The sequence below is a fragment of the Alligator mississippiensis genome, chromosome 5, assembly GCF_030867095.1.
Source record: "Alligator mississippiensis isolate rAllMis1 chromosome 5, rAllMis1, whole genome shotgun sequence".
NCBI lineage: Eukaryota > Metazoa > Chordata > Crocodylia > Alligatoridae > Alligator > Alligator mississippiensis.
Window position 1 is genome coordinate 171,931,447 of NC_081828.1, and position 23,427 is coordinate 171,954,873.

At 39.5% G+C, this 23,427-nt stretch overlaps 2 long non-coding RNA genes across 2 annotated transcripts in view; both read left to right on the plus strand.

Moving 5' to 3' along the window:
- The window catches only part of LOC109285843 (uncharacterized), a 49,230-nt gene extending 35,597 nt beyond the window's left edge, over positions 1-13,633 (plus strand). Inside the window, exon 3 of the long non-coding RNA XR_002093731.2 lies at positions 8,591-13,633. This is a non-coding gene — a long non-coding RNA (uncharacterized LOC109285843). The remainder of the gene's footprint in view (positions 1-8,590) is intronic.
- A 245-nt stretch (positions 13,634-13,878) lies between these two features.
- LOC109285844 (uncharacterized) lies at positions 13,879-22,366 on the plus strand. The gene is made up of 3 exons (XR_002093733.2): positions 13,879-14,210; positions 18,496-18,711; positions 19,979-22,366. It is a non-coding gene; the product is annotated as an uncharacterized LOC109285844 (long non-coding RNA).
- The last annotated feature ends 1,061 nt before the right edge of the window (positions 22,367-23,427 follow it).

Genomic DNA, 23,427 nt, shown 5'->3' on the forward strand with positions numbered 1-23,427 from the left:
AAGACACCACAAATGAATAGGGAGGAGATGAGAGGAGGCAAATCAGTGGCCTTGAGCTGCTGTGCAATATCCAACTGACTCTATATATGTTGCAGCCATAGGTGGATGTATCAATGGGTTTATTCTTCTTAGGTGTTGAGCAGAACAGCATTCAGAGCTACTGCTGGGGTGATGAGGCCTTAATGCTAACTTCAGTATGGAGCCCAGTTGTAAAGGTACAACAGAGGCCTGGATAAGAACCTACATTGTTCTTGCTAAATACCACCCAACTGCATAGATGTTACAGGTGAAAGAGATCTATTAGTTGAGTCAGCTCACCCCTGCTATTTTTTTTCCTGCAGTATATTTTCTTAATCTGTCTTTGCCTTTTTTAAATGTAAACTGCTCTAGTGATCTTGCTGCCATCACTTCCCTTTGGAAACTATTCCACAACCTAATGTACCTCCCTGTCAGGAAGTTTCCTCTTACATTCAGCCAGCATTCTCCTTCTCCTTATTCCATTATTTCTGGATTTATTGCCAATAACCTCACTAAATAATTCTTCCCCTGAAAAAATTGTGATACTGTTAGGCAGCCATCATAAGTGGTACTATATTTATTTAACCACTACTGTTTCCTCTAAGCCCATCCTACTGTTGATTTTGGTTGCTTATCTCTGCACCCCCTCCAGTTTGCCCATATGATGGTGGTAACATGGTGCCTGGAACCAGTAGAGATGTTACAGGTTCTCACATGCCTGAGGCAGCACTAAACTGCACTCTATTTCTTACACTACAGCAACTCTCACAAACACTCCTGCAAGCTCCCAGCTTAGCTGAGCCTATTGTTATCTCTTGACATAGGAGGAGTGGTGCAATTTGTCTTCTAGAATTTGCAGCCATGGTGCTCTCGTTTGGTATGTGTGCTCTTGAGAACAGGTAATAGTGCCACCATAGGGCCAGGGACTAGGGTTTTGCTCACATGACGACACCAGTTTTCCATAAACCAGTGCTGTATTAACCTGCGGGACACAGAGTATGGTAGGAGTATGAGGGGAAGCTCACAACAGTCAATATAGAATGTGATGACTTATTTAGGGATATTTTCTATTTTAGATGTGATGGTTGATGTGTTTCTCTATGGTCCACTGGATGGCTCTCTTATCACTTGGACACTTTGTCCAATACATTCTTGCACACACTTGGGGTTTTTTCTTGTTGCTTAATTTAAGATTCAGGTACCTGTGCCAATTGGCTGATGTGGGCAAGGTTTTATTTTTTGCTCTTACATGGTTGAGAGAATAATCATTGTTCACCCAGATCAATGGAAGAATTTAGTCCACCAATGCTGAAGTATAGGGAAGGTGTATGTGGGGTAATTTTAATTTTGTATAGTTAGTTATAACACTTGGCTTTGATACGTGGGTGTTCTGCTGAAGAACGTGGTATGCTAAGGAGAGATGTCTATTGCTGGGTAAGTTTCTGTGTATTAACATACTCTATTAACCTTTTCTTGAAGTAAGGCAATATATGGTTCTCATTATACATGAAACCCATAAATAATTTCCAACAAGACTGAAGGATTTTGTCTAGAAACCAAAATATGAAGGGTATTTCCTTCATAATAACATGACATCCACTCTGCAAGCAAAAAGCTGTTTGTATGAGAACACATCACAGAAGTGTTAACAACTCAGGGGGAATCTTAGTAGCAGAGATGCCATGACTAGCTGCTGAACTGCATTAACTATTAAAGTGTAAATACTACTTTGTTCACTTCTTTGTAGTACAATTTCTATTGTTTAATGGAAAAAGCCTTTTCATGCATTAGTCACCTCAAAAAGAAAGTGAAGACAACTTAAATGTGAAGTGTATTGGTTACAAAATGCATAAACACAGGCAGAAAATTCCAAGTTGTCATAGAATAATGTATTCTGTTGGACCAATGAAGTCAATTTACATAGCAAAAAAATTAAAAGATTGGACTGTTGCCGACTGTGGCAACAACATCAACCAAACATTTGCACTGTCTTAATTGTATCCACATTTTCACTACATTCCTACAACTTGGCTGGTTACAATGGGAGAGAACTGTGTTCACTACAGCCATGTTCAGAAACAACAGCTGCTTTCCAGCTCAGATATTGCAATCATGGTTTAGATGCCAAAGCAGAAAAAATATTTTTTAAAACAACTACAGTAGCAGAAATTACCCTTCTAGCAAATGTATAACATTATTTCGTAACACAGACCTCTTTACTTCCCTTCCTGAATAAAAAATGTGCAGAAGGAAGCAATCAAACACTTACACAGCTTTTAAAATGCATTGTTCTGGCCACACTTTTAGGTTGGTCCAGGGGACAGGTGGGGATGCAGAGATAGCAAAAAGCAGCGCCAAGAAAATGAGGGGAGGCTGAAAACCCATGCAAAATCTGGCCAGATTTGTTGATGATTTCTTCCTCTACACTCCTTGGAGGCTCTTTATTGGCAGCAGTGGCAGTGTAATTGCCTCCTGGCTGCCTAATCTTTGGATACAGGCTGTTCTTTGGGATTCCTCCAATGGGAGGATGGTAGTGCTGATTTAGCAATCATTAACTCATCTCCATTTTTAAAACAAATTAAAATTGGCAGTGAAGTAGGGTCATGCTGCTTAGAGTAGCTGCTATTTGGTTTCTTGCTTATACTCTCTAGTTGTGTCCTCTCTTCCCACAAACACATGGGCTTTAGCAATTGTTGAGGGGGCTCAACATCTTATAAGAACGGTGGTATGGTCAGGGTCTGTATTTCAAGGATATGGACTTGTGGTGAATTGTACTGACTGGCCACATCTACATGAGATGCTATGTCACCATAGTGAGAAGCTATGGCTACACAGTTTCTTGCCATGGCAATGTAGGATCGGTGGGCACTACTCAGGATGCCCCCGCTACTGTGCAGTATCAACAAGCTACTGCACAGTAGCTCATTGCTACTGCGCAGCAGAGTCGGAAATGACCCGAGTGCCTCTAGGGCTGTGCAGTACCAACTGCACAGTGAGGTGCATATGTAGATGTGCCCGCTGACAACCAAAATGCTTCTCAGAAAATAACTTTAGGTCTTCACTAAAAAACACTGAATTAAAAGCTTACTAAGATATTTGCAGCTAGACCTGTCTAGGCAGAAACAACAGGAGTATTTGTGTATATATGGGCGGGGGGAGGGGAGGACTGGTATGTGATCAAATGACATTGTAAGTATTTATAATTAGCCTGCTGAACACAGTTAGAAAACAGAGACAACTTTTAGGCCTTGAACCTACAACCACATTTGTGCCACTAGATTTGGTTGCTGGATTGGTATCTTAGTCCTCACTGATTTCCTAGGTGGGTAGGGTGGATGTATAGCTATAAAATTCAAAAGGCTGCTGATACCATTAATCAAGGTTGACTGTGTGACACGTGGTTTGGTTGGGGATCTGATGTATTAAAATGTTCTGTGGTTTGAATTATATCATCCTAATTGCTATGCTAAGTAACTGTCAACCACATAACATGGCCTGGCCAATCTCTGTAGTGTCTGTTTTTGCTTTCCTCCTGAGTTTCTTGTAGTATACAGTAAAGAGCTACTAAATATCTACACAAACATTACATTTCTCACTGGTTGGACATGACAGTGGTTCAGATCTAAGCTACAGTATGTCTGAAGGAAAAACAACTTTGTAATCTGACTTTACCAAAAGTTTCAGAAGTGACTGCTCAATATTATTAGTTCTACAAGCAGCAACAGAATTATTTCTTCTAACTGTGGAAAAGCAGAGACAGAATTTTCTTTTGGTGATGCTGCTGGAAGTCTGAAGTGAATGGAGTTACTCCAGAATGATGCTAGTGTAACTGAAATAAGAATCTGTCCCATCAGGTTTCTAAGACATGAAATATAATATTTTTCCAGGAAGGGGGAGTGATGAGTGCTCCTATTTAATTACTTAGTTGTCAGTTTTGTCAGGTTTGACAGAAGCAGGACATGTCTGAAGATATTACTTTGGTGTAAAATCTTTTCTAAATTTAGCACAGAGGCACACTCTTTATAACACTGTGTAATTCAATAAATATATACTGCTAACACTTTTGAGATTGTCCTTTGTTAATAGTTTCTAACTTAAGGTTAGTCCCCTTCCTTGACTGAATCTTACCTCAGGATGGTATAGAACAAAAACATAGTGCTTGATATCTAGCTTACATTGTAGAGTGTAGCAAGACAAATGTATGCTTTTGCAAATTGATGCAAATGTATGCTTTGTTGCACTCTTTAAAAATGCTGATGAACTTTTTACTTCATAACATCCCTGGAGGTAGGATCAGACACTGATAATCTACATCCTTGGAAGATAGATCTTTATAAGCAATTGTGTTAAACTAAGTAAACCATAGAGTCTATTCTCAGTCCAGAGCTGAAAAATCCAGCTTGTTCACTTGCTCCAGGCAAATAAAGTTTTTGACAAGAATAAAGTATTGATGATTTTTTTCAAGATAATTAATCAGCTACAGAGGGGATGAATAAATTTAGCCTAACCTGGTAACTTTCAGAGATTCACATTCATAGAGTTTAAGGCTAAAAGGGAAAAATAGATCGTCTAGCCTCACTTCCCATATATCCCAGTCCTTAGATTTCACCCAGATATCCCTATGCTGAGCCCAGTACCTTGTCTTTGGCTAAAGCATATCTTCCAGAAAAGCATCTGGTCTTGATTTGAAAACATCAAGACATGGCAAATCCACTACTTCCCTGTTTGTTCCAATGCTTAATCGCCCTCACTGTTTAAAATGTATACTTTCTTTCTAATTGGAATTTTTCTAGCTCTGGCTTCCAGACACTGGTTCCTGTTACACCTTTTTCTGCTGTAGTAAAAAAACTGTTTAACTATATGCTGTAATCAAGTCACCTCTTAATCTTCTTTTTGATAAACTAAATAGGTTGAGCTCTTTAAATCTGTCACTGTAAAGCATTTTTCTCATCCTTTGAATAAGTTTTGTGGCTCTTTTCTGCTCCCTCTCCAGTCTTCTAATACCCCTTCTAAAATGTGGACTCCAAAGCTATAGGCAATATTCTAGTATGGTATTTACCCTGCTGCATTCTGGGGCATAGATCTCTGGTTATTTCATATTCTCCAGTTTATACATCCAAGGTTTTCTCAGTCCTTTTCGCCATAGCATTGCACTGGGAGCTCAGGTTGTTAGGATTGCTTACTGTCATCCCTTGATCCTTTTCAGAGTTGTTGCTTTCCATATACATTATAAACATATGGCCTGAATTCCTAGTTCCTAATTTTGTATCCAGCTGTATTAAAATGTCTTTTCTTTTGCTGGCCCAGCTAACAGTGCAATCCAGACTGTGCAATCCTCAACACTATTTACCATTTTACCATTGTCTGTGTTATCCACACATTTTAATAGCAATGCATTTTATATATACTTGGAAGTATTTTGGCTCTTTGATGAAAATGCTGAACAACAGTGGGCCTGAAACTGATGCTTAGGGGACCCCTTTACAAAGACCTCCATTTGAAGATGATTTTTTATTGATAATTATTTGCTGAGATATGTCAGTTAGCCTATTCTTAATCCAGTTAGTATGTCACTGATATTGCATATATTTTAATTGTAATAGTATGTATGCCAGTTCTTGTAGATTATATTAATCAAACACTTTGAAATGTTCCAGAGATTAGGAGAAGGATCTGTCAGTCCAAACCAATACAGAAATGTTTATTTTCTTCATTTGGGATATCCTGTCCTTTCTTTTTAATTGGAGTTATATTCGTGTAACATACAGAATAGTTACTTTTAATTATTATCACAATAATTAATGGAAAAGGTGCAATATCATTTTTATACCAATCTTAAAAATATCTGGGTGGAAAAATATTTAAAGAGGCGCTAGTCAACAGCTCAGCCTGAGGAGCACTTGGCACAGATAGGGTGACTGGTGTGTTTATGGTGCCAACACTCCTTCAATCACTTTTGTATTTCTTTAATACTGACATTGCTCTGCACTGGGCTTGTGCCCCAGCACAAATTAGAGCAGCCTCTATTTGCACAAGCTGTCAACCACTCCAAACCACTATTTTGGCTGCCACGCTTCCTTTCATGTGGCCATGGGCCCTACCCCAGCCAGGGATTGGGGTAGCATAAGAATCACTTTTGTGGCTCTATGCCATCCAAGGTCCTGCTGTGTTGGTATGATTCTCCTGTGGCCATGCACTTTGGGTTTAGAGACCCTTTGTGTGAAAGCAACATGAAGCTACTCTAATTCAGCGGAGAAGCCTTTTTTTCCCCCAATGGCAATTTAACTTCCTTTCTCTCTACGTTTTATATCTCTGCTCATCACTGCAGTGTCCAAATGCTTTCCACATAAAATAAATAGCTATAGTGATGCTGCAAGTGAACCTCATGGTATATCTGGCAATCAATCAGAATTAAAATAATAAACAATATATTAAACTATGTTGCATACTAACTCATGATATGGTCCAGAGCATAGAGTTATGATGAACAGGGGCACTTATGCAGCTAAACAAGTAATTGCATAATCATAAATAGAAATTAACTTCTAGTCTCAGATATTTGAGGAAGAAACTTATATTAATATAATCTAAAAAATGCAAAAAAAAGTAAAGCCACAATGACATCAAAGCTAAGGGATTTTAATAGCTCATGCTGAAAGTTGATGTATTGTACATGCTAAAAACCAAATACAGTTGACATCAAGATGACTATTTTGTCAGTATGCTGCAAAGTAACTAAGAAAATGAAATATGCATTACTATAATGGAATAACAGGGAAATTAACTTCTCTGAGCATTGAATATTAGGTGTTTAGTGCGAATAGATAAAGGAAGAAAAAAGCCTCTGGGGGTAAACAAAAGAAATCCAGCCAAACAGTAAACCAGCTGAAAACAGGATTTCATAGTAGTATACATAGCTTGATTCTAAAAATGCATAAAATATGACACTGAAGAGGAAGTGTTGCAAAATTCGGTCCTGTAATCTGGGTATACAAATTAATAGTAATATCGTATAAAAATAAACATTGTGTAATTACAGTGTAAATGCAGTGTAACTACTACATAATTGCGGTTTTAGCATTAGGAAGTACATACATGGACTTTTTTTCTGAAAAAGGAGCCAGAACTATATAACCAAGAAATGCAAGACAGGGAAAATTGTTTCTAATAAACTATGGCCTATTTTTTAAACCCCAAGTATATATTTCAGGCATGTAAAATGTGTGATAAAAATTTCCAGTAAAATTTCTATAAAAAGTTCTAAAAAGTGTTGTATCATTCACTGTCATCTGAAAATAAAGGGGTAGAAACAGGTGGAAACAGGTGCAGTATCTAATTACAGGCATAATCTATTACATAGACGATACCTATTTACATTGATATCAAAGACTGAAATAACACATGAAGGGGGAAGTATTTATTTAGTGGGATATGTAGGCAAATGGTTTAAATCAGTGTAGTTCAAATGAATAGATAGAGCAGTGATTCTCAACCAGCGTGCTGCAACATCCTGGGATGCTATGAGATCCTTTTCAGGGTGTCGTGGCGGGCTGCTTAATACAAACACTGTTACGTGTGTAAACACCTCCACATGATTTATAAGATAAATTCAGAGATTACAAATAGGAATCCACAGTATAAAAAAAATCTGCTCTGTTGTGGGCTGAGTTTTTCAAACAGAAGAATTGCTTTATTATTTTTCCATAGTAAAAAAAAAAGCAAAAGCTAAAAGCTGGCATTTTCTGAGGGGTGCCTTAAGTCTAAGGAGGGTGTTTTGACTCTAGTAAGGGGTGCCTTGAATCTAAAAAGGATGAGAAACACTGATATAGAGACAAGTTAATTTATACCAGCTGGAGCTCTGGCCTGCTACTTCCAAATTCTGCGGAGAAAGTCAGAAATCACCATTTTATTTTTGGGGGACATTTGAATCTGCTTTGATTTACAATTGTTTCTTTTGGTTTTGTTTATTAACATCATCAAAGACAGCTCCTTATTGGAGTCTCATTGGAAAAAAGGCCTAGATAAATTATTTCATCAAAGGGTAGTGCTTTCAATTAGGTCGGAATCTGCTTGGGAAATATAGTACTGTAGCGTGGGAGGATTTTCAGCACTTGATAAATGTCTTTATTTTGTGCCAAAACACATCTCCTTTTGCTATGTGCAGCATCATATGTGGACATTAGGCAGATCAAAAGATCCATTTACTCTGGAGGGCATTGAGATTCTGCAGATTCTAGGGAATAAGTGGAGAAGATGCTCTCAGCCCTATTTGCCACGATAACTAAGGATAGTCTGGACAAATTTGATAATGAAATTTGACCATTTTCCATCAGAAGACTAATATGAAAGGACATATATATAACAGAAAATGCTGCACTAAATTCCCAATTTGTATGTGTGTTCAGTTTTCCCTATTTAATCAATGACAGGCACAAGGGCAGATTTTGGCTCATTATGTATAACACTTTAAAATTAATTTAAGATGATTAATGAACAAGTCAGCAGTTGTGTAGTATTTGTGAATTCTGTGCTTCAACCATTGGTTAACTTTATATTATTTTTAAATTTACAGCTGCCATGGAAAATGACCAGAAACCTACTTTCTCGGAAAGCGCATCCATCATCTTCAGGCATTCTTCCAATCCGTTAACTGTAGCTGTTACTAATGAGTGTCTCAGTCCAGAAAACCCAATTATTACAATGTTTCATGCAATAGCATCCAGATACTGAGAAAAATAAATTGTATTCGGGCAGCATTTCTTCTGATGAGGTTGTCTTTCCCTTCTGTTCTGTAAGCAGTATTATCAAACATCTCTGTTACTAATAAAGGTACAACTCTTGAGCTGTTGTAAATTTATAATGTTCCATGGACGTCATGGGAGCTATGCTAGTTTATATCAGCCAAGGATTTGACCTACAATGTTTGCAAATCACCTGTTAACCCATGTGTTTCTTTCATGTGTAAGCTTTATGTATTTTCTTTTAACCAGGGAAGAGTTATAAGATATAAATTTTTATTTCTTACAGTGTATCATGTAGAGCAGAATCTGGTATTCGGCTTTAATTTCAGGGATTTTCTAGAAAACAATAATTTAGCTAATATTTAAAATACATGATCATCAACACAAACAAACGTACCTCCCTGCTTTATTTTATTTTTAAAGTTCCCATTTTATTTCTTGTCATTTCAAGGCCCTTGATAAAGCTAATTTCTCATTGTTATAACACAGTGGGGTACTGTCAAAGCCATTAGGTTTGAGTGTGTTAGACTTTTTTGCTCCTGCTGTGTACACACAGAATTTTGGATTGAAGAAGTGGTCATTTTGCCTCGGCTTGGTTTCCATCATAGAAAGAGGTCTTCCCACTGGCTTCTGCTCCCATTCCAGTCTTCCACTGTTTGTGACAATCTTTGGTGGCAACTCTTATAACTTGCAGTGGCCAGGGCTGCTGGGCCTGGCCACTGCAAGTTGTTCTCCATGCTCCTTAGCTGTGCCTTCAGCAGTCATTCTGCTCCATAGAGTTTCATGCTTATTGTGGTCAAAGCTTCATCTCACCTGTCTGCCCTCACTGTGGCACAGTACAGTGGAGAATAGAAACCATGTAAAGCATATCCAGTTTTCTATCTATATGCTTCTTCCTCAGCCTCAGTCAGGAACCCTCTTCATTGTCCCTGTGTACCAGAGGATGGAAGGAACCTTGTGGAGCTCAGGGCTCCATATAACCAGTGTTTACAGGATAAATGGAACAAGCACAAGTAGTTGAGTGGAACCATACCCTGAAGGTGAATTGGGCAAAGTTTGTGGAAGACAGTGACAAATTTAAAAACAACTTTTTGGTTAGGAAACCCACCTATGCAACAAGGATAGGGCAAAAAAGCATATGCCTTCCCACAACATTGGCCTTTATCCTGATGGAAATCTTGTTTCCCCTCACTGTTACCTAGGAGTCCAGGAAATGTATCATACAGCATCAGAGATCTGGTTAGGGCTGCCTCTCTGCAGCTTCCTAGTGAATGTACCAGTGTAGGTGTATTAAGTACAGAGGCACCCCAACCAGTGCCTAGGTTGGAGGTGGGCAAAATGTGGCCCACGGGCCAGATGCAGCCTCCCAGGCAATTCTATCTGGCTTGGGGGGCCCCTAAAAAATTTAGAAAATTAATATTTATCTGCCCCTGGCTGCCTGTCATGCGGCCCTCAATGGCTTGCCAAAACTCAGTAAGTGGCCCTCCGTCCAAAATAATTGCCCGCCCCTGGTCTAGGTTGTCCTTTCCTGGAATGCGTCTAAGCTTGGTGATGGCAGGAAGCAGAAAAGTGGCCACTACTGTTATTGTCTACAGGCTCTCATTCTGGGGAACTTTGCATATTATCTATATCTGTTAAGTCAATGTACACAGCATCTGTACTTGGACTTGGTTTGGAAGTTTGTATCTCAGGGAAGCCCATAATCTCCAAAAAAAACCTGTGAAGCATACTTAAGAATTTCAGCTTAACTAGATCACTCCCGTTCACTCGCTGTCTGTCAGTTGCCCTACAAATGTGGGAGCCTTTCCAAGGATGAAAATACAGCTTTGTTGGGTGTTTCAGCAGGGCACATGCTTCTTACACAAATATGGGGGCTGGCAATAGAATAATTTTTTTGCTGGAATATAAGGGAAGATTCCTCTTAGAGAAAAAGGAAACAACATAAGCCAAAGCAACTGTCTGTAACTTATTATGGGCAGCTTTTACCATTACATTCTTTCTGTCATCTGACATTTCTAAGTCATCTAGGGAAGCAGAAGAAAGGGCCATGCAAGTGCACTACAGACCACAGATGTACATGTGGGTGGAGTGCCATCTTTAGTTTCTGGAGACAGATCAAAGTGGTTGGGCTCAGTCAGTGATCTGTGGTATTGCCCATCAGTACTGAATGGCGTCTTGCAGTGGTTGATGAACATCCTACATAACTGTTGAGGACTCCCTTTTTCTTCATGTGGATATTTCTTAATACTAGTTCCCGAACATCCCACACACCTCTTTTGTTCTCAAGGGTCAGCCCACAGGCAAGTTTTATATTCATAATTAATTCTGCCATGGTTAGATTCCCATATGGTGATGTCCTAGGTCACTGGCAGATGACATTCAGCATGTTGCCAGGGGTACACCCAACCTAAAGGATGGTAGTAAATTGTGGACATAAATTTCTAATTGTCTTTTTCTAGCGTATTGTAGAGGGATTCTAGATGTGATCCCTTGGTTTGGATTTCTGACCACAGAATTTTTTTCTGAGCCCTGAAATTTATGACTACCAAGAGGGGGCTTTCCTTTGGAATTATATGAAGCTATGGACCAGATTGTCCACTAAAAGTCCAGGTCTGTAGGTTGGATCCAGCTTCTGGTTTTTATCTGTGATGTGCATGCCAAACATAGGCACCTACCATCATCTACTGTGCAAACAAAATAACTGGCCTCAGAAACCATCAACCAATGGCTGGTTAAGGCCAAGTAGGACAGCTGGAATTAAGGAACTTTCGGAACTGGTTCTTTTCCAAATTGGTTTCAGAAGATCATACATTGGGGGATTAGCAAACATACTTTTCCATTAAGTAGACAGATAAATGTTTTGGGTGCTCAATGATTATTTGCTCATCCATCCATACTTTTCCTGATGTGCATTCTTTGTTCAAATTATTTTCAGTGACAGGCTGAGAGATGCCTGGTAAACAATTTACTAATGGAAATTTATTAATGGCTAGTAGTTCTTAGTAGAGGGTCAGGAACCATCAAGAAATATAACCAACTGACGGGTGGGAATTCATGGCCACCAAATCATAAGGGAACTAGATGACCTGGGAATGCACCCTTGACATGGATTATAGATAAACCTGTAATGATACATGGACAGAATTTTGACTGCAGGAGGGTACAGTCACTCACAGCCTAGATGATGGGCTATCCTTTAACAGATTTACATAACAAACCTGCTTGCTCTCCTACTGGATACACCAGTGTAAACAGTACTCAGATGGAAGGAACCTATGGGAAGTTGTAAATTTTCTGAGTGTGGAATTTCTTATCAAATTCTTTAACTTAGGATGCATCTTTCACTTGGGCATTTAAGCAATAATGAGATAAAGTTGTCAAGAACAGTAGGCATTTAATATTACCCATATAATTTGTTCTGTTGTTTGTTATAATAATGATAATTAAAATAGAAATGACAGCTCTAATTTGTCAGGCTGAATTCAACCTTGAAGCAGAGTCCAAAGGCCAAACTGTCCCTTATTCTAGGTTAGAGTAGCATAAGCTTATAGACTAGAAAACCCTTCTTGCTATGTATTATAGAGAAAGTGTTTTTTTAATTAAATATTCAAATCAGAATTCACTTTAGAAAAGTGGCTCACTGACCATTTTGATATCTACTTTATAAGACAGCCTGCAGCATTTGGAGTCAGACCTTATCATCACTGATTTCATTGTGGAGAACTATGCTTCCAAACACATGGCACAATAAGGCTCATGGTGCATTAATTCTTCGCTAACATACCCAACCAGTAAAAAATATATACAAATAATGAACAGGGTTGTCAATCAAGTTAACCTTGCTCATTCATATTCTTGCATGAGACAACCATGTTCCCTGAAACTTTTCATACCTGTCATTTGGCTTATGTGCACAGCAGGGCTTTGACAATTCTGCAACTCCTTTCTTAGAAGGGAAGTCAAGAGCAGAAAGAGGGAAATGAGTTTCTATCTCTGACAACTTGAAAAACTACTGTTGTCTGAATGTTACTGATAGGCTAAAGCATAAGAAAATATATACAAATTCACTAAATTTATTACCCAACTTTCCAAATACTCAAAAGAACAGACATGAATGCTTGATTAGACTGATTAATACTTTTTAAGCATTGGAAATGTGGTAGCATTTTGTACCCTTGGACTCTGTAAATTACCACGCCTTTTTGATATTTTCTTGTATTGTTTCTTAGTGCTCACTGGTCTTGAAACAGATTCATAAATAACCCTGCACCCCCTTAAATTCCACATTATTTATCCATCCTGGTTCAAAGACCTCTTGAGTCCACGAAAAGGCTGCAGTGGCTTTGGATCAGGCTTGAAGCTGCAAAAGAAAAACTGTCCATCATTTGAGTTTTACTCTAGCATTTTTTATCTTCTCTCTGTAAAATGGAATCATGACACTTCCTTTTTAAAGTGCTTTGATATGTCTGAAAGCAAACCTGTATATAAGAGCCAAGCATTTATTATTAGAACTCTTTTAGAAGAGTTAACCAAAAAAATATGATTTAAAGAAAAATATTTTCTTATGTTTGCTCCAACATGACCGGAGTGTAACCTTTATATTTAAAAATTCAGCTGCAGATTAGATTTTGATTGCAATGTTTTATACTGAAAGTGAGAATAATGAAAGCAATTAAGTGTTCATAAGCCTGCTCTCTTACAAACACCTTCCATGGTGAGCCTGTTTATGCAACCGGGTGTGTGGTACAATTGTTTTTATTACCTTCTTATAAACCAGCCTGTATAAGACACTTTCTTTTTGATTGTTTTCTCATGCATTGTCAAATGCGTTTGCATTCTAAAGGGCTTTGCCTCATTAAAGCAATTACTATAAACTTAGTTTGTTGGATTTTTTCCCCCCCAGAGCACCAGAAATATCCATAAAGAGCTCTTGCTAGGTCAGGATGTTCTGTATCTACCCAGTGTAGCAGTGGGGAGCTTCATTCTGAGGGAAAAAAAATCTTCAGAGATTTTCCTTAGCTGGAGCATCAAAACAGCAGTGAGCCTGAAAGAGAAGAAAAATGGAGCTGAACTCTGCTTGCACTCACAGTCCCTGCCCTCCTTCTTTCTGACAGGATCTACAAGAGGAACAAAGATTTTCAAACACCAGATTTGCCATGATAAGGAAGCAAATGTACTAAAGACTGACTGACTGACTGATCTGATACAAGGCCAGATTTCAGCTGACCCTGACTCCTCAGGGGTCTGAGGAGGAGTAAAATATTCCCTAACCCCCTCCCAAAGCCTGGCCCACCTCGATTACAAATTAGGTACAACAGGGTGAGTTGATCCTGAAAGGCTGCTTCTCAATCACTTTAATGGAGGGGGGCTGGTGGACACCTTCATTTTTCCTCTGCAATTCATCAGCCATGGCTGCTCAGCTGATGCAAGATGAGGAATATACTACACGAGGTAAGAGGCTGGAGGAATTTATTTTCTCCTAGAAGCAGGGGGAGGGAGAACAGGGATAATTTCTCTTTGGAGCTGTTGCTGGGTTATCACGGCTGTGTGCGAGTCCTGCTAATGGTTCAGCCTAAGCCTAGGGCAAGCTTTATTTATGATGAAATATAACCTTTTTTAGGGGCAGGCCTGTCTCTCTTGCATATTTTTCTTGGCAGCTTGCATGGCAAAAACATGGCAAAAACTTCCTCAAAGAGCAAAGGAAGACAGGACCAAAAATGTGTCCCTTAGAAACTCTAACAATCATTGCAATAGAGAATTTTCTGACTAAATTTTTTTTTGTGGTGGGAAATACAGTTTGTTAAAACTTATACCATCTATGGGAGTGCATGTATCAGTTTCAACACAAATGGAATTTCTGGTCAGGATGAGAGAGCCAGTCACCCACTCCAGAGTAGCCTGTGAAGCATTCACTTGCAATGTAGGAGATTTAAGGTTTAAGTATATGCTTTTCCTAAGTCAGACCAGGGGTTTGAACCTCAGCGTTCCACATGACAACTGTCCTGACTGTAAGGCTATTAACTATTTCTGGATTGAGAACCTTGCTTGTTGGAGCCATTTCACTTCTTACTAAATTAAATATTCATTAGGTGGGAGAGTTGATGGGGAGGGAGTAGGGCACACAGCTTGGGTGAGGTTTGCTGATCAGACTCTGATAGAGCTGGGGCTTGAACCTAGGTCTCCCACATACTGGTTGGGCTGTTGATTGCTCCAGATGGATGAGTGACTTTCATTTGGAAGGTCTGGGTTCACCCAGATGTGGAACAGAAGGCTTTTTGAGGTTGAGAGACCTTCATGAGCTGGGAAAACTGCTTCCCACCCAGCTGCCAGAAGGAACTGAAGGGAAATAATAAAGATTTAAAGGCCATGAAAATTTATAACACTTGATAATGGGGCCCTTTATTTTAAAAAGTGCATATAAGTAGCTACTGCGAGTCTCTTGGCATCTATAGATTTGCTAAACAGAGCCATAAGGAAAGAATAACTGGAGGGGGAAGTTCTATAGCATGCTCAAGAGTGATCCCTGTTCAGAACATTATGATTATCATCTCAGTTAAACCATAGACTGTTATATCCAGGCTTTCCCCCTGAGATCTTAAACTTGAGGAGCTTGAGTCTTCACTGCCTGGCACCATGAATGGCCATTTCTATATGTGTAAAGTGGCTTTAAAACTACCATTGGTATAAATGATTTGGAACATTTTGATTGGGTATCATTTTATGCTTGTTTTGCATGGATGTAAATGATTGCAAAAGACAGCAGAGAATCAGCTGCTCTGGCCATGTTATGATCCTTTGTTTTATAGGTAGAGTTCCCAATTGTGAATTTCTCAGACTGGGGAGTGGAAAATTTAGGAGTTACTTAGAAGCACTGTTTTGCCACTTCCTTTCCTAATTCCCAGTTTAGGGAACATACCATTTTGTGTCTCAAGGGAAGGAGACACAGCTAAAATGTTACGGCAACCTGGAAATCCCTGGCTGGTAGATGAATTACACAGCAAAGTGCTGTAGGTTAGACTGGTAATGAATGGGCGCATTTACACGAGATGTGTTAATGCACATTAGCCTAATTTAATGTGCATTACAGGCACGCATCTACATGTGCATGCCCTTCATAAAAATGGCATAATTAGGCTAATTGTGCCTAAGTCTGATAACTGCAAATGCAGCTATCAAATTTAGGCATGATGAGTTAAAGTGCATTAGTGCACGTGTAGACACTACTTTAGTACTGGGTCTGCCCAGCCACTAGGGGCGCATGGGACTTGGCACTAACTTTAGTGCCAAGTCTCTGCAGGTGTAGACATCTGCCAAAAATCACTTGGTGCGCATTAGCTTAATGCACATTAAACTTAGTCGCGCTTAAATGAATGTGTAGATGCTGCCAGCTGAATCCCATGTTACACTCGCCATCTATTGAAGTGCAGAGAATTCTGTAAGATGCACAGGTGCACAGAAAGTGATGTTTAGTTCAGAGGAAGACTTTAAAGCAACCTTTCTCTTTCTAGATTCATGTAGGAAAACTGGCTGACCTCATGCAAAATTCTTCTTCATGCAAACTTTCAGTTATTTTGACTGAAATTTTCCTTAGTAAAATTTCTGGTTATACAGTCTTATAATGTAACCAAGACAATTCCATTCCCAAAGCAACTGTTCCTGTCGTGACTGTGAAGGGTTACTGCAGGCAGATGTAATCTCTCTTTTCATTGCCGGTGGTTGCTCATGCTTTGGCCCTGATCCATGGGAGGTGCTGAACATATACCTTTCAGCATCCAACTCTAAATTGTTACTTTTCAAACAAACCAGAACCTTAAAGCCAGTAATAACTCTTTCTTTATGATCATATAACTACTTAAAGAAAATAATTCCTTCCAAATGCCCACATCAGTTCTGTTTCCTTGACATTATTTTTATTTCATTTATACTACATAAGTGCAAAATTTTTCAAAACATCTCTTGTTATCAGTATTTCTACAGTTTACATTTCAGTTACATTTCAGTGCCTGTCTTAAAGAGTTATTATAATCAAATCAACATTACCACAACCTGACACAGTCTCACAATACATCTCCTATCTATACACACACCTTTCAAGAAATGTCACTTGTATTTATTTATTGGTTGTCTCAATGATTTCCAAAACTTTCAGTAACTTTGTTAGACTGATGACTACAATATTAATATATCATAATGAAGAAAAGCATAATAATTTAAGAATGAGGGCATTAAGAAAAAACATGACACACAATGGCTGCATCTTGGAAAGTAGCAATACATACACGGCAAAAACAGTAATGAATAGCATCTGCTTTATCTGTGGAACAGCAAACAGCTATAGACATTTATCATTTCTCAAAAAGAGTGATGTTGACCAAAAACATGGAGGAAAGCCATCCAGAAGCTATTTTGTACAAATGAAGTGCAGATTTGTATATAAGAGTCTATACCCCATTTGCTGTTTCCTTTTATTAAAACCACAACATTAGCACTGGAAAATTATTATAATGGTTACAGTCAAAGCCACTGTAATGCAAAATTCACAGAGAATCTCAATGAGTTCAGGGAAGAAAAAATAGTTTAGAACTCTAATAAATATACTTTTACCAATTCAGGCTCAGGGATCTTTTTTTTTTTTTCATATATAAAACTACTTTATTTAAGTATGTCCTTCATTTCATTCTAAGTACATAGGTACAAGTGCTGTGCTGCAGCATGGACTTGAATCTCCTAAGTCACCTCAATACAGCTTTAGGTTAGATACAGACATTACACGTAATCCTCACCAAGCAACCGTAACCGTACAGAAGTTTGGGGCACATAGCCAGGACTAAAAATGGAAGAACCCAGCCTAAGACAGTCCCAGATCAATGTACACTCAAACTTTTCGAATTAGGTTAGTCCAGTGCATTGAACTTCTGTACCAGATCCCTATTGAATCCAGTTAGGTTGCTGTCTACCAGCATCCCAGCCTCCTTTGTAGGTCCCCACTAACCTCCCCTCACAGGGAGGCACACTGGAACTTGGCCCATGCCCAGCTGGCCCTGCCCCCAGGCTCTCGTAGAGAAACCTCCGTCCCCAGCCCTACCTCCTGCCTCTGGCCAACTGTCATTCACAGCTGGGGAGAGGGCTCAGTGACATTGGGGTGCTTCATGACGGGGTTGGAGGGGATCATGAGGAGGATGGGAGGCTGCGCTCCCATGCCCAGAAACCAATCAGAGGTGGTCCACCCGCTCAGCTATGCTCAGCTATGCTTAGCTATGCTCAGCCCTGGGAGGTATACAGGAGAGCCCTCAACCTGCTGGCCTCAGTCAGTGGAGACAGCCTGTATGCCCCCTACACCAAAGGGTGAACCTGTGTTCTGTTCACTCCTGAACTAACCTAGTTCGCTTAGAAAAACCTGTGCAAATTAGTTCAAATCTGCCTTGGGCTTTTTGACCATATGTATCTAGCCTTAGATTCTTTGTCACTATTTAGGGCCAAATCCTGCTTGCTCACATGAACCAATGCACCAGGTTAATCCTTGGTGTCACAATATTAGCTTCAATTGTATCAAGGAGGATTAGTTTTTGTCCTTTACCTGTCAACAGTAGAGCTGCTCGAATATTACAGAAACTGTTCGTGACTAGTCATTTGAATTCTGAATGATTATTCAGTTTGACCATGTTCTCACCCTCTTTTTGTTCATAAACATCCAGATGCTTGTTAAAAACAATGGCTTTTCATCATATAATTACAGCTGCTGGCATATGAAGAAGATCCAGAACTGCATCTTGCTATCGTTCTACAAGTGTGTGTTTCAGCCCTCCTCCAGACTCGTACCAACTTGTGATTTGTAAATGAGTACCAGATGATGTGCTCTGTGGGTCACAAGTGGACAGATCTGGTGCTAACAACATCTCTTCCTTTGTACTGCTGACTACAGAAACTGAAGTAGCTTAACCACACTAGCCTGGTGGGTCTCTAGGCTTAAAAACACAGAGAAGTGTGTTTTTAATCACTGTTCCTTATTAGCCGTTTGTTAGTAGAGTCAGTTCAGAATCACTCATCCTCGGAACAAGGACTGCTTTTCTCAAACAGCGTTTGCAAGCTCAGGCTTAGAAGGAACAAGAATCAACACTAGATCTATACACAATTTCTTAAGAGCAGATCACATAGGGTGCCTATACATGTGCTTGGGGGTGGGCCATTTTTAAACTCATGGGGTCTTATATACATGACACTGCAGCAATGCTACAGTGTTCTCATTAGAACACAGAGCAGAGTTGATTAATCAAGTCTACTCCAACACATTCTAATTAGAATGCGTCAGAGCACATGTATAAGCACCCTTAGGTTTTAGTGGTTTTCCTGTTTGTATCTCTTTGTTCACTAATTAGAGCTGTGCCAAACTTCAGTCCCTGATTTGATTCGGTGGAGATTTGACCTGATTCAGTGGCCAAATCTCCAAATCCTAATTGAATGAGAGGACCCTTTAATCTCTCCAAATCAAATCGGAACAACTTGAATCAATTTGGAGAGATTTGGAAAGATTCAGTGATTCAGACACGGCTTGAAATGTTTTTATACATACCTCTAGGTAGCAGGTGGCTTGTGAATGCTGTGATGCTGGGACACGTGGAGTGTCCCACAGAAGCGCGGGGGGCTCCCCAGTGTGCTTGGCAGCAGACCCAGAAGTGGACCGGAAGTACTTCCAATCCGCTTCTGGATCTGTTGGGGAGAGTGTGGGGCGTCCCCACCACACCTCCCCAGCTCAGCGACTGGTGCCTCCTGGGTCTGGGGGGGGTTATCCGGGGTCTCCCCATGGCCAATCGCCGTGCCGATTGCTGAGCCAAGTACTTCTGGTCCACTTCCAGGTGGCTGCCAAGCACACGCTTCCCTCCCCCCCCCCTCCCCCCACTCCTGTGGGATGCTCCATCTACCCCAGCATCGCAGCATTCACAAGCCATGCTGTAACTTGAGGTATGGAGAAAAAATATTTCAAGCTGTGTCTGTGTCCGAATCACTGATTCTCAAAATCATCATCGAATCTTCAGATTCGGATTCAGCCAAATCGAATCAGGCACAGTGATCTGAATCAACAAGTTGAATGGTCTATGTAACTATAACATTGAATCCCAATCTTCTTTTCATTGAAGGACATTGAGAGCTAGTTTGGGCCTGTATCTACAATGTGAAGTCCTTCTGAATTTACCTTATTTACAACTTCTGTTTTGCTGTAGGATACAAAGGAGCCCGATCTTGCCTGATCCTTCTTTAGGCATTAACTCCTAGAAGTCAACGGAGGCTTTGTTTGCCTGAATAAAAGCTTCTGCACTAACCAGGCCCTTTAACGAGGGACCTTCAGACACAAAGCACCACAATTATGCTTTCAAAGAAATGATGTAAAATGTCTACTAACCAATTTGTTACTCAGGCTGTCTACCTCCCCTGTTAAAATAACTTCAAAGGAATAAGAGAAAGTGAGATTTCTTGGCTTCATTTTTTAGATCCACATTAAGTTCAGTTAATGACTGGTCCCTGGAGCGGAGTCCCTTCTTTCCTTGTGTGCCTGATATCCTATAGAGTTGCAGCACCTCACTTGAGCTTAGCTGTGATTTGGCACACTGATCCTCTACCTCTGCATTGCTGGGAGAGGCCACTGAAAATATACAATCCCCAGACGGGAGTGATTTAGTAAAATTAAAAGCAGACAGGGGGCACTGAAACAAGGAGGTGTCAAATGTTCCCTTTGCCCCACAAAGATTTAGATGTGGCTGCTCTGTATACCTGTCTATCGCCTCTTCACTGCTGTCTGATTTTGAAAGCTAAAATGAATGAAATTACAGCAAGAAGACATGGGTGTTCTCTCACACACACACACACACACACACACACACACACACACACACACACACACACTTTTAATTGTGGGTTATTACCGGTTAACTTTGGTTCATTCAAAAGATGGAAGAAAACAGGTTTCAGTGGGTCTCAAGACTCAAGAGGCATTGCAAAAGATAACATCCAAGGGCTTGCACATACTCCATTGATTCCTTTAGCCCACAAAGAATTTATTAATTCATATTGTTTGATTCTTTTAGATTCCTTTGCTTTCCCACTCTATTTCCTTTTTCTTATTGAGAGTCAGACTGGAACACACCAGCACATGTCAGTGCTGCTGTATTACAATGGGCAATACAAAGGAGGAAAGGCAAGAGGGTTAATGCGGCATTTGAAGAGCATATTGCTAAATGCATGCAAACAAACAAGAATGCATTGTCTTAGCCTGTCAGAAACACGAGGCATGCAACAGTGTTAGTGCAATCACTACAGGTTAAAGGGATATAAGGACATTTGCTTAGAAGTGAAATTGTTTTTTTGGCTCAATATTTGCTGTTCTTCCCTAGTAGTAAAGATGAGGTATAAGCAGAGACATAGCTATTGAAGGGATACTGAAGTGAATTGGTAATGAAAAGTAATGCCATTAGACCCACATGGTATATGCATTCATAGAAAAGTGTAAATCTGAAATGATAGAGCTGCTTAACAAAAATGGCAAATTCTTATTAAAAACACTTTCCATTGCACAGGATTGGAAGGTAGCAAATTCTATACCTATATGTAAAAATATTTTCATAAGGATCCTCGGAATTACAGATCAGTGAGCTTTCCACCTGTAGCTATTAAATTCACTAAAAGAATGTGTAAACATAGAAGAATAAAACACCAGAAAAGCATGAATTGGTAGGGTCAAATCATCACAGATTCTGCTAAGGAAAATTGTCTCAGCTGTCTTTTAGGATTGTTTGAAGGTATAATATTGTGGATACAGGAGAAGCAGCTGACTATTTAGCTTTCCACTAGTCCTTTTTATAACACCCATGCAAATGGCTACTGAAGAAACTAAATAAGTACAGAGGAGAGGCAAAATATTGCTGTGGACAAAAAAAATGACTATAAGAGAGGAAAAAAAGAGTAGGGTAAAATGGCCAGTTTTCATTCTAGTGAAAGGTTAATAGTGAAGTACCTCTCAGTTCTATGCTAGGACCACTGCCATTTAATATATCTGCTTCAGGTCTAGAAAAGGGGAATCTGGAAAATATGCAAAGAACAGAAAATTATTTTTCTTAGGTATGTCCCAAGAAGGATTTAACCAAGTTAGTGGGTAATACAATGGCAGATGAAAGCCACTATTGCAAAGTACTTCATAGTACTGGAGGAAAAATACTCCTTTATAGAGTTTTTAATTAACAGTATTCATTCTAGGAAGGGGTCTGATCATCGCTGTCAAGAACTCATTGAAGACCCTGGTGCAAAATACACTTGCAGTCAAAACAAACCCAAAATATTAGGATGCATCAGGAATGGTTTAGACAAAAATTCATGAGGGCATGTCTACACATGTATTAACATGCTTTAGTTATTGTACATTAAATCTAGTACCTCCATTGTGACATACTAAAAAAATGTGCATTAGCCCGTCTTAATGCACATTAACTAAAGGGCATGATTTTTAAGTTGTACTTAATGCTCATTAAGTGTCAACTATTTTACCATGGTTTAACTAAATAGCACAGTGATGCTTTAATACCCATTAAAATAAGCTAATGTGCATTCAAGTGCATGTGTAGATGCTCCAGGCCAATCAATGTGGCCTGATGTGAAGTGTTTTGTGCAGCATGGTCACCCTATCTCATAAGGCTGACTCAGAATAGAGTTCAGAAATGATCACTAAGAATGGTCCAGAGCATGAAGACACTCTCTTATAAGAAGAGATAGGTAAATAAGCCCATTTGCCTAACAGAGGAGGAGTGGGAGGAAAACAAGGGACATGGTAAAAGTATGTAAAACAATCCATGGCTTATATGGAATGGGTAAGGGGCTTTTCTTCTCTGTGTTTCATGACCCCAAAAAAGAAGACCTTCAATGAAAAGGAAAGGCAACACATTCCATATTAATTACAGGAAATCACATGATATTTCATTAGACTATGGAACTCCTTGCCACAGGATGTCACTGAAGCAAGGTTCAACAAAGGATTAGTCAGGTGATTCAGAACAGCATCTAGAGTTCTAATCATTAATGACAACACACAAAAAACAAGAGACTAAAACCTCAGGCTTCACAGTTCAAGTCATTCTCTGTTGCAGATCTGGCTGGGACTTCCATAGGAAGGGAGGGAGCAGATAGTCACATCTGGTTACCGATGGGCTATTACTCTGAAGTGTATAGTGTTAGCTATTACTAGAGACAAGCTACTGGATTAGACAGATCAGGGGTCGGATCCAGTATGGAAAGCCCTAAGCTTGTACGTACCCTAAGCTACAAACAGATGTTTTTGTAGGGTCACACAGCTGTCAACAAACAGACGTGGCTTTCTGTTTGTTGTAATATTCTCTGTTGTAATGTGCTCTCTATAACGATAGCCACATAAAGTGTTTTAGAAGGACTTATGTAGTAATAGTCAGGGCTTCTTTATGTTTTAGCTAGTAAAGCCATAGTCAAAAGTAAAAACTGGAATTATTCAGGCTACAGTTTTTTTTGTGAGTGTATCGCATATATTATACACATATACCTCACATGTAGTATACCTAAGGAACAACTGATATCAATTTTTAAAACATTCTCTTTTATCTAGGTTGCGAATCAGCTTAAACAATGAGAAACAGATAAAGAACAATTTATAGCT